Source organism: Penaeus monodon, chromosome 38, assembly GCF_015228065.2.
Source record: "Penaeus monodon isolate SGIC_2016 chromosome 38, NSTDA_Pmon_1, whole genome shotgun sequence".
NCBI lineage: Eukaryota > Metazoa > Arthropoda > Malacostraca > Decapoda > Penaeidae > Penaeus > Penaeus monodon.
This window is the reverse complement of record NC_051423.1, coordinates 26,713,229-26,724,318: the sequence shown is the minus strand read 5'-3', so window position 1 is coordinate 26,724,318 and position 11,090 is coordinate 26,713,229.

Below are 11,090 nucleotides of genomic sequence, written 5' to 3'. Positions count from 1 at the left end.
AAAATTCACACCAGCGTTTTATGTACTTTAATTTTTTTTTTAGGGATTTTCTTTACGTAAAAAAAAATTTGGGGGAAAAAAGAAAAATTTCCCCTTTTTTTTTCAAAAATTTGTATGTCATTTTTGTAGGGCCCCTTATGCAACTTAAAAACGGGGGGTTTTTCTGGGGGTAAAAAAGGCCTATATTTTGTTTTTTTTTTGTGGTGTGTTGGGGTGTGGTGTGTGTTTTGGTGTGTGGTGTGTGTGTGTGTGTGGTGTGTTGGTGTTTTTTGGTGTTTTGGTGTGTGTGTGTGGGAGAGAGAGAGAGGGGAAAAGGGGAGGGGGGGGAAGAGGAGAGGGGAGAGAGTGTGTTTTGTGTGTCCCACACTTTTTTTTTTTAAAAGGGGTGGTTCATGTTGAGCCGCCGTGGTGGGGGCCCCCCATTTTCCTTTTCCCACGGAAAAGGTGCCGGGTTTTCCCTTTTTAGGAAATTTTCTCTTTTTTTACCCGGGGTTTGGGGGACCAGCACTGACTTGGGCGGGCTTGGCCACCCAGGGTTTAGGTAGGCAATCGAGGTGAATTTCCTTTCCCCCCAAGGGAACAACGGGGCCGGCCGGTGACTCAAAACCCTCGAACTCAGTTTGGGCCTTTTCGTGCCGGTTTTGAGTCCATGCTCAAAAACCACTCGGCCACCGCGGTTTTTACCTACACTTTATATTCCCAAAAAATTCGGGGGAAAAACTATGCAGTTGGGCCCATTGATATAAATTTTTTTACCCTGCATCCCTTTTTTTTCCCAAAATATAAACTGAAATTGAAATGAATATAACATGTATATGCATATATATAATATATTATTATATTTTATTTATATAATATATATTTTATATAAAAGCATAATTATATATATATATATTATATATATATATATAAATTATATTATATTATATATTATATGTAGTATTGTGTGTGTGTGTGTGGTGTGTGTGTGTGTTTTTTATGGGTGTTTTGTGTATATAATAATATAAAATAATATATATAAAAAATATATATATATATATGCATAAAATAATGTTATATGTATATAATATGTATATATATTTTTAATATTATATATAATAATATATATATATAGGGTGTGTGTGGGTGTGTGTGTGTTGTTTTGTTTGTGTGGTGTGTGTGTGTGTGTCGCGCCTGCGCACAAACGCACACACACAGTGTCAAGTGAACGCCGGGTTGTTATACAACTTTTCTTAAGGCACATTTGCATCAATTTATAAAGAAACTCACTCTCGCACGCAAAAGAAAGGTAATAGGATATAGATGATAAAATTAAATGAATAAAGAATGGTAAATATAATTAGGGAAAATTTTTAAAAGCAAAAGGAAAGTTCTTTGTATTCCCAGTTTTGGGGAAAGGAGCCAACGCCCTTCGGCAGAAAAGGGCCCGGGGGTTTCATCGCCGGAGAAAAACAAAGGGTAAGATAAAACAATCCAGGTTAGTCCTTCTGTTATCAACTGTTACCTTGCTATCCCTTTATATTCTAATAGAAATATAAATGTAGATATAATCCGCAGAACTGACTACGTTATTCGATATATGAAAAGATTGAAATGAAACCCCTTTCAAATTGGGTTTCTTAGGGTAATATTCTCAGCATAGTGTTTAATGATTCTTAAAAACTTTAGCAGCAAGAAAGACTGGCTATAGCTGTGACGGTACTATCAAGTATGATAAGGTTCGTTTTCCCCAAAAACCGGGGGAAACAAATCGGGTAAGTTCGAATCCTCCCAAACCGATTCAAACCCACGGGACACAGACACACCACACACACACACACACACCCCACACACACCCCACACACACACGCACACCACACACACACACAAAACACACCACACAACACACACACCCCACACACCAAAAACACACACACAACACAGCACACACACCCCACACACACACACAACCAACACACCCACAAACACACACACAACACACACACCCCAAAACCCCAACACACACCACACACACCCCACACACCCCACACACACACGTCCCATGTGCGTTTTTATATTATGTAATAGTATATATAAAACATATTGTTGTGTATAGGGCCCTTTATATATTTTGTCCCACTTTACAAACACACACCCAACACACAAAAGTAGTGTGTTGTGGTGTATTGTGTGTGGGTGTGTGTGGGTGTATGTGTGGGGTTGTGTGTGTGTGTGTTTTGTGTGTGTTGTGTGTGTGTGTGTGGTGTGTGGTGTGGGGGTTTTGTGTGTGTGGGGTGAGTGAGTGAGTGGTGAGGTATACCTGAATGCGTGTTTGATATAAATATAGATAAAATTTTATATTTATATATATATATTATATATATTTTTAAAATGTGTGTGTGTGTGTGTGTGTGTGTTTTTGTATGTGGTGGTTTGTGTGTGTGTGTTTTTGGGTGTGTGTGTGGGTGGGGTGTGTTGTGTGTGTGTGTGTTTGTGTGGGGGTGTGGTGTGTGTGTGGTGGTGTGTGTGTGTGTATGGTTTTTGGGGGGGATTTTTGGGGATATGTATATATAGTAGGGCATTTTGGTGTATATATATCATTTTATGTTATGTACTTTAATTTTTATGTAGATTTTTTTTATAAAATATCAATATAATTTTTTATCAAAAATATATAATATATATATATATATATAATATATATATATATAAATATATAAAACCCAATTTGTGGGGTGGGGTGTGGGGTGTGTGTTTGGGGTGTGTGGGGTTGTGAGGAGCGATGAGTGACTGAGTAAGTGAGGGCAAATCATCCCAACAAAACATACATCCCATACAACATTACTTTAAATACTACATACAAAAATTTAATACATAAACATACATACATAAAATACATACATCCCAAGAATAAGCACCCCCAAACACACAACACAAAACACACACACACACACACACACACACAAAAAAAACCCACACACACAACACACACACACACCCACACCACACACAAAACCACACACCCCACCACAATACACGCAAAAACCCCACACACACACAAACACACACATGCACAAAAAAAACATACAACACCCAACACACACACACACACCCCACACCACAAAAACCACACACACCACAAAACAACACACCATAAAAACCCAAAACAGTGTAACCCATATTCATCTCTCTATCTATATCTATCTATCACATCTATCTACTATTTATCAATATAGGTATTTATTAAATAATACATAATATACACTTTATAAATTTTTTATACAAAATATAATATATTATATATATAAAATATATATATATATATATATATATATATATTTTGATATATATATATATATAATATTAATATATATAATTTTAATATATATAAAATTTTATATTATATATATATAAACTACCCCCCTTTTGGAAAAGGGTAATGAAAAAAAAAAACTCAATAACATGAGAAAATAAAAAAATAATGTAATAATAAAAAAAAAAATTTTTGTTTTAGTAAAACCCAAATATAGATAAAAAAAAATATTTTTAAAACCTATTATAAAAACCCAACAGAAATTTAAAAATTTATTTGTAAAGTAATAGAAATTTCTCCTTTCGCGCATGAAAAAAAAACAAAAATGATAAAAAGGTAATAAAAATTTTTATTTTTCCCAGCTCCAGAATTTTCAAGGCTATAAGGCGGATCCAGGGTTAGTGGGCTTTTAAAAAAGGACGGGAGGTGGAGAATGCATATGCACAAACACACACAACCACCACACAAAAACACACCACACACACCCCAACACACACCCCACAAAACACACCACACACCCCAACAACCCACACAAAAAAAAACACACATGCACACGCAGCAAAAACCCACACACAACACACACAAACACACACACCCACAAAACAACACACACACAAAATATAACATCAAACTGTTTATCTGTGTATCTACCTGGTGATATCTATACCTATTTTTTTTTAAACGGGGGGGTAAGTCTGAGCCCCCGTGGTCCCCGCTTTAAATATTTTTAATTGTAGTTTTATGTTTTTGATGCTCTTGGAGTGAGAAATTTGGTAGGGCCCCCAGCCCCCTTTCCACGGGAGAGTCCCGCTGTAATTTTTTTTTATTTTTTTTAGGTAATAATTCCTCTTTTTTACCCGGGTTTTGGGGACCAGCACTGACTTGGGCTGGCTGGCCACCCAGGGTATCTTACCCTATATCTATTATATACACAATAGTTTTCATGGGGTGTGTGGGGGTGTGTGTGTGTGTGTGTGTTTGTGTGGGGGGGGTTGTGTGTGTGTGGGTGTATAGGTAAAATAGATCGATGGATATATGATTTTTATAGATGTATTTTTTTATTATATTTAATACTTTCTATTCTATATCCATCTATCAGGTTTTTGCATTTATATATATATATATAATTTTAATTTTATATATAAATAAAATATATATATATATAAAATAAAATATATATTATATATAATATATTTTTATTATATATATATATATATAATATATATATATATATTTTATTTATATATACATAAATTACAATAAGTTATTATATATATATATATATTATAAATAAAATAAAAATATATATATTATAAAATTTATATTTTTATATAAAATATATAAAATGTACATATACACATAATTGTCCTGGGTAAGACAATAAACTGCACCCTGGGGTTCCCTTGAAAAAAAGGGATGCCCCCTTTTAGCCCCCCCTATACCATGGTTGCGGTGAAGTGTGGCAGCAGGGCAGTGGTATTGGGGAAAACACCTTCATTTTCTAGTTATGGTTTCACCAAAAAAATATGTCTGGCGTATCAAGGGGTAACTTTTTTAAAAGCGGCAGAGAAGTTCCTCCATTTTGGGGTTTGGGGGCCCTGCAAAGTTGAAAAGGGAAACCCCGGGGGGATTCCCACCCCAATTTTTCCCTTTTCTCCTGACAAAACCTTCAAAAAATTTTTAAAAAAATTTAAATACAGAAATGATAATTCATCCCACAACCCCTTTGGGTGGGTTATAAAGGGGGGGCGCGTTAGTCAGGGGGAAAACCAGGCGGACAAGGTTAAGTTTTTGGGAAAAAAAGAAGAAAAGCAAACATGTCCAATTAAGAAACATTAAAAATCGGAAAAATGGAAAAGGTAAAGGAAAAATGAAAGGGGATGGGAATTACATCCCTGTCGAAACCCCCCCCGAAATGGTTTAGTAAACATTAAATACTGGGGAAATAAGGGGAGCCCAAATTTGGAAAAGTAATGGAAGTCTCAAAACAAAAGGGAAAAAAAAGCCAGTTTTTTTTTTCTGGAAAAAAAGAAGGAAATTAGTAACGGAGTTGCTATGTTTTCTCACAAAAAAAAAAAAAAAAAACAAACTGCAAATGCACAAATTTGGGGTACAGCCCAAAATAAATGATGGCTTTTTAAAAGCGGGAATACAAGAAAAACCCTCATAATTTAGTATATAAAATTTGCTACGCACCAAACCAATTTTTGCAAGTGAGGGAAAAAAAAGGGGAAAAAATTTTTATCCCCCATTTCCCCAAAAATATTTTAAAAACCCCAACCCCTAACAGAGATTTAAAAAGGGATCAGGGAAAAAACCCAAAACGCCAAAGTGGGAAAAAAAATTGAAAAAAAAAGGACACCTGGGGAAAAACCCGGCCCTTTGGGGGTTTATAAATGAAAGAGGAAAAGTTTTTATTAAAACTGTATTTAAAAAATTTAAATCTAGTTATAGCCAATAAAATTTTTCCAAACACCACCCAAGACACTTTTTCACGGGGTTTTTCACCAGACAAAAAAAACCCACGAAAACAAAAAGGGACAAAACATTTTTCCCTAAACCCAAAAAGGGAAAAAAAGTTCCCTTTAAAAAATCCCAAGACAAGCCCTGGTCCCCGGACGAAACATTGCCCACCAACTACAAAACTACAATTTTAAAAAAAAGGATAAAAAAGATGGAGCTTTCCAAAAAAACCCCCCTAAAGCTCGCCCTAAAAAAATCTTGAAAACCCAATTACAGAATTACAGTGCCCCAAAAAAATTTTTGAAAACTCAACAATGGAAGTTTGAAAAAAACACCAAATAGTTTGGGAAGAAGGAAAAGAACTTTTGTGGCACTGTTTAAAAAAACTATCGCCAAAAAAAAAAAAAAGAAAAATTTCCCCCCCGGGATATCTAAAAAAAACCACAAAGTAAAATTGAAACAAGAAGATGCCTAAAAAAAAAGGGGGTTATCAATAACCCATTTAAAAAAGGAATTTTTACAAAAAACAAAATACAAAAATTAAAAGGGATTATTGCAATGAGAAAAGGGAAAAATATTTAAATGAACAATGCCAGAGTTTAAAAAACTGTTCATCAATAAGACAACTAAAGAACTCTCCCCCAAAGGAGTAGAAAACATCACACAAAAATTTAAAAACCTACAAGGGAAACACTATCAAAACTGAAGAGGGACTTTTTTTAGGGTGAGGGGAAAAGAAGTCAAAGATAGATGGAATAAATATTGTTCCAACCTATACAAAAAGAATAAAGATCAAAAAAACAAAACTTTAAATTTAGATCAATGACAGCAAAGGGAAAAACCCCCACCAAAAGCTAGACGAAGTTATAAAAAAAAAGCATAACAAGACCCCGGGGAAAAAATGAAATAAAACAATAGAAATAACAAGAAGGCGGGGCGAAAGTGTTGAATATTCAAAACAAACTTTGTACAAAAAATGGAATAAAAAAAAGAGGCTGGGAAGACTAGGTAAAATCAGTTTTTATTTCCTATCCCCAAAAAAGGTGACGCACTCCAATGCAAAAATAACGGGGAAAATTTGGAATTAATAAGTAAAGGGGGGCAGAAAAAATTTTTGGTTTAAAAAAATTTTTGCAGAAAAAATGAAGTTGAATTTTAAGAGAAAAAATTTTTGCAGACGAAAAATAAGGTTTTCGCCCGGGAAAAAAGGAAACCAAAAAACCGGGATTTCAAAAATTAAAATTGATCAAGAAAAAAACAGAACTAAAAAAAGACCTAAAACTGTTTTTCATCGATTACTTGAAAGCTTTTGTTTACTTTTGGGATCACGATACCCTCGGAATAATACCCCCGATATGAAGTTTCCAAAACACATATCCAAAAAAAAAAAAGCCAGTTTTTGCCCAAAACAACAAGAAAACTGTAAAAAACCAAACTTATGGGTTAACAAAAAGGGTTTTTCGAATTTTAAAAACAAGGAGTGCGACAGGGTTGCGTTCTTTTTCCCCCCCACCTCTTTAACATATTTTCTGAAGCAATTAGGGAGAATGCTCGGAGAATTTTGGGGAAACTGTAGATGTTGGGGGATACAAAATAAAATCAAGGGGTACGCTGAGGGTTTAAAATTTTTAAATTCCCACCCGGGAAATCACGGGAGCTAAACCCAAAAACACTGGGATAAAGTTGGGAGAAGCAAAGCAAAAAGGCTGGTTTGTTTTTAATTTTGCCAAAAAAACTAAGATCATAAAGATTCAAAGTAATGGAAATGAAAAATGGAACTTTGTTACAATCAAGGGAATAAATGGGGAAAAAAAAATTGGGGTAAAAGATTTAAATTATCCGGGAAGCTTTTTTAAAACAAATACTTTATGTTTGATTCACCGGAGATAAAAATAAGAATTACCATTGCCAAAACGCCAAGTTGTTTTAAAATAACATCGGAAAAGGGACCGAACCCATTACCTTATGGAAAAAGCTGGGGTTTAAAATTGAACTCTTTGGGGTTTTCCCAATTTTACTTTCATATGGATCTGAGTGTTGGGTGCTGAAGTAGATAGACAGAAAAAAAAATCAAAGTTTTTAAATGTGGTGTTATAGACCCAGTATGCGTATTAAGCTGGACAGAGAAAAAGCGGAAAAGATGAAGTGCTGGGGAAAAATAAATTTAAAGAACGGCGGGTTTGGGCATCTTGAAAGGAGGAAAATTTAAAATTTTTTGCTATGTGAAAGGGGAAAAAAGTATTGAGAAAGAATTTCTGACAGGGATTGGGAATGGGAAAAAAGAGGAAGAGGCAAACCCAAGACAAGACGAGCGAAAATCAAAGATTTGCGGGGTTTTCGATGGTTAAAAAGTGGAAAAAAAGCGCCAAAAATCGAGTTTGAAGGGGGAAAAGGGTGGTGGGGGAGGTTTCCCCGGTGCTCAAAAAATGAAACATACCTTATTTATGAGATACATTACACTATGCAAAATTTTTATTATATTTAAATATATTTTATATTATATTTTAAATTTAAAATTTTTTTTTATATATAAAATATATTTACACACACACACACACCCCAAACAACACACACACACACACACACACACAACCCCAAACCACAAAATTATTTTATATTTATATAAAATTATATATATATATATATTATATATTATATATAAGCAAAATTATGCATATATGTGTGGTGTGTGTATTTTTATATATGAAAGGTATGTATTTCATTTTTAAAAATTTTATTTTATTTTATAATATATTATATATAATATATATATTTAGATATAAGGGTTAAAAATATATATATTAAAAATGATAAATAAAATTACATATATACATATAGATATATATATATTTTATATAATATAATTTTATAAAATATATATTAATATTATATAAAATATATATGCATAATACAACCATATTAATTTTAAAAAACACCCCACACACAAACACACAACCCCCCCCACACACACACACAACACACACAACCCCACACAAAACACAAACCCCCACACACACAAATTTTAACATCACTCTGCTATCTGTGAAACTATCTGTTTTGTATATCTATCTATCATCTATCTATCTATCTATCATCATCTATCTATATTTCAAACCCCCCACACACCGTTTGTGTGTGGGGGTGGTTTTTGGGGGGTGTGGGGGGTGTGTGTGTGTGTGTGTGTGTGTTTTTGTGTGCTGCCCAAAAATATAATATATATATTTTATATAATTTAAATATATATATTTTATATAATATATATATGTATAAAATTTAATATTGATTGTTGTTTTCAAAATATATATTAATATAATTTTATATATTTTATAAAATATATATATTATATATATATATAAATATAACTTTTTACACCACACAACCACAAACACACACACACACCACACACCAAAAACACACACACCCCACACCCCACCCACACAAACACCCCCCAACCAAAATAAATATAACATCAAACTGGTCTATCTGTGTATCTACCTGTGTGTATATCATATCTATCCTTTTTTTAACCGGAGGTTCATGTCTGAGCCCCCCGTGGTCACAGGGATGATAAATTAATTGTAGTTTTCATGTTTGATGTCTTGGAGTGATACGTGGGAGGGTCCCCCGTTTCCCTTTTTCGGAGAGTGCCCGGGGTTACCTTTTTTTTTTTTTTTTTTTTTTTTGGTAATAATTTTCTCTATTTTTTTCCCCGGGGGGGGGTTTGGGGCCAGCACTGATTGGGGGTGGCTTTGGGCCCCCCAGTGGCTATCATAAACTAATCATATCTATATAAACACACAGATTATGGTGTGGTGTGTGGTGGTTTTGTGTGTGGGGTGTGGTGTGTGTGGGTGTGGGGTGTGTGTGGGTGTGGGGTGTGTATATTAAAATAGATCGATGGATATATTAAAATATGTATAGATATTTTTTATTTTTATTTATAACCCTTAAACCCAATCTATACCACATACATTTTTTTTTCCCTTTAAAAATATATAATATATTATATAATTATATAAAATCAAACAATACACATAACCATAAAAAGATTTTAAAAAAAAATATAAAATAATTTTTAAAATATATAAATATAATTTTAAATTTTTACATATACCCATACACCCTATGCATAATATATATATATATATATAATATATATATATATTAAAATATATATATATATAAATATATATAATTATATGTTTATATTTTAAAATGTATATATATATTCCCCACACCAAATGGGAAAAAAAACCCCAAAAACAACACAAAACATGGTACACACCCCAACCCCACAAACCCCCCCACACAAAACACACACACACCCAAAACCCCAAACAACAACACAAACACATATATATATATATTAAATATATAATATAAAATTATATATTATTATATTTTAAATTTTATAAAATATATTTTAAATATATAATATATATAAAATATAATATATATATGCATAGATAATGCATAGATATATGCATTTTATGTGTTGTTTTTTGTGTATTTAATAATAGATTGTAAAGATTATATATATATATTATATATATATATATTTTATAAATTTTGAATATTAATATTTTATTTATATATATATTAAAATATATATATTATAATATTTAAAATATAATTATATTTTAATTTTTAATAATATATATATAAATATATTTGTATATATATATAATATATATAATATTTTTATTTTATGGCATTTCCTACAACCATATATATAAAAACAAACACACAAAACACACACACACACACACAACACACACACACACACACAACCCCACACACACACACACACACACACACACACAAACCCAAAAATAAAAATCACTTGTCTATCTGTGTATCTATCTGTATGTATATCTATCTATCTATCTACTATCTATATATATATGATATAAACCCACACACAAGGTTTTGTGTGTGGGGGGTGGTGGTGGTGTGTTTGTGGTTTTTGGGTGTGTTTGTGTGTGTGTGTGTGGGAAAGTTGTGTTTTTGTGTATGTGTGGTGTGTGTATGGTGGTGTTTTTGTGTTGATGCAAAATATTATATATATATATATATAATAATAAAATATCTTTTATTTATATATATTAAAATTTTATGGATATTTCTATATATATGATTGTATTTTTTGATTTTATATAAAATAAAATAGTATATATAATTTATATATATTTTATTTTATAAAAACTTTTACCCACACACAAACACACACAAAACCCACACACCACACACACACACACACAACCCCACACCAACACACACCAAAACCCCACACACCACACACACATCCACACACACACACACACACACACACACA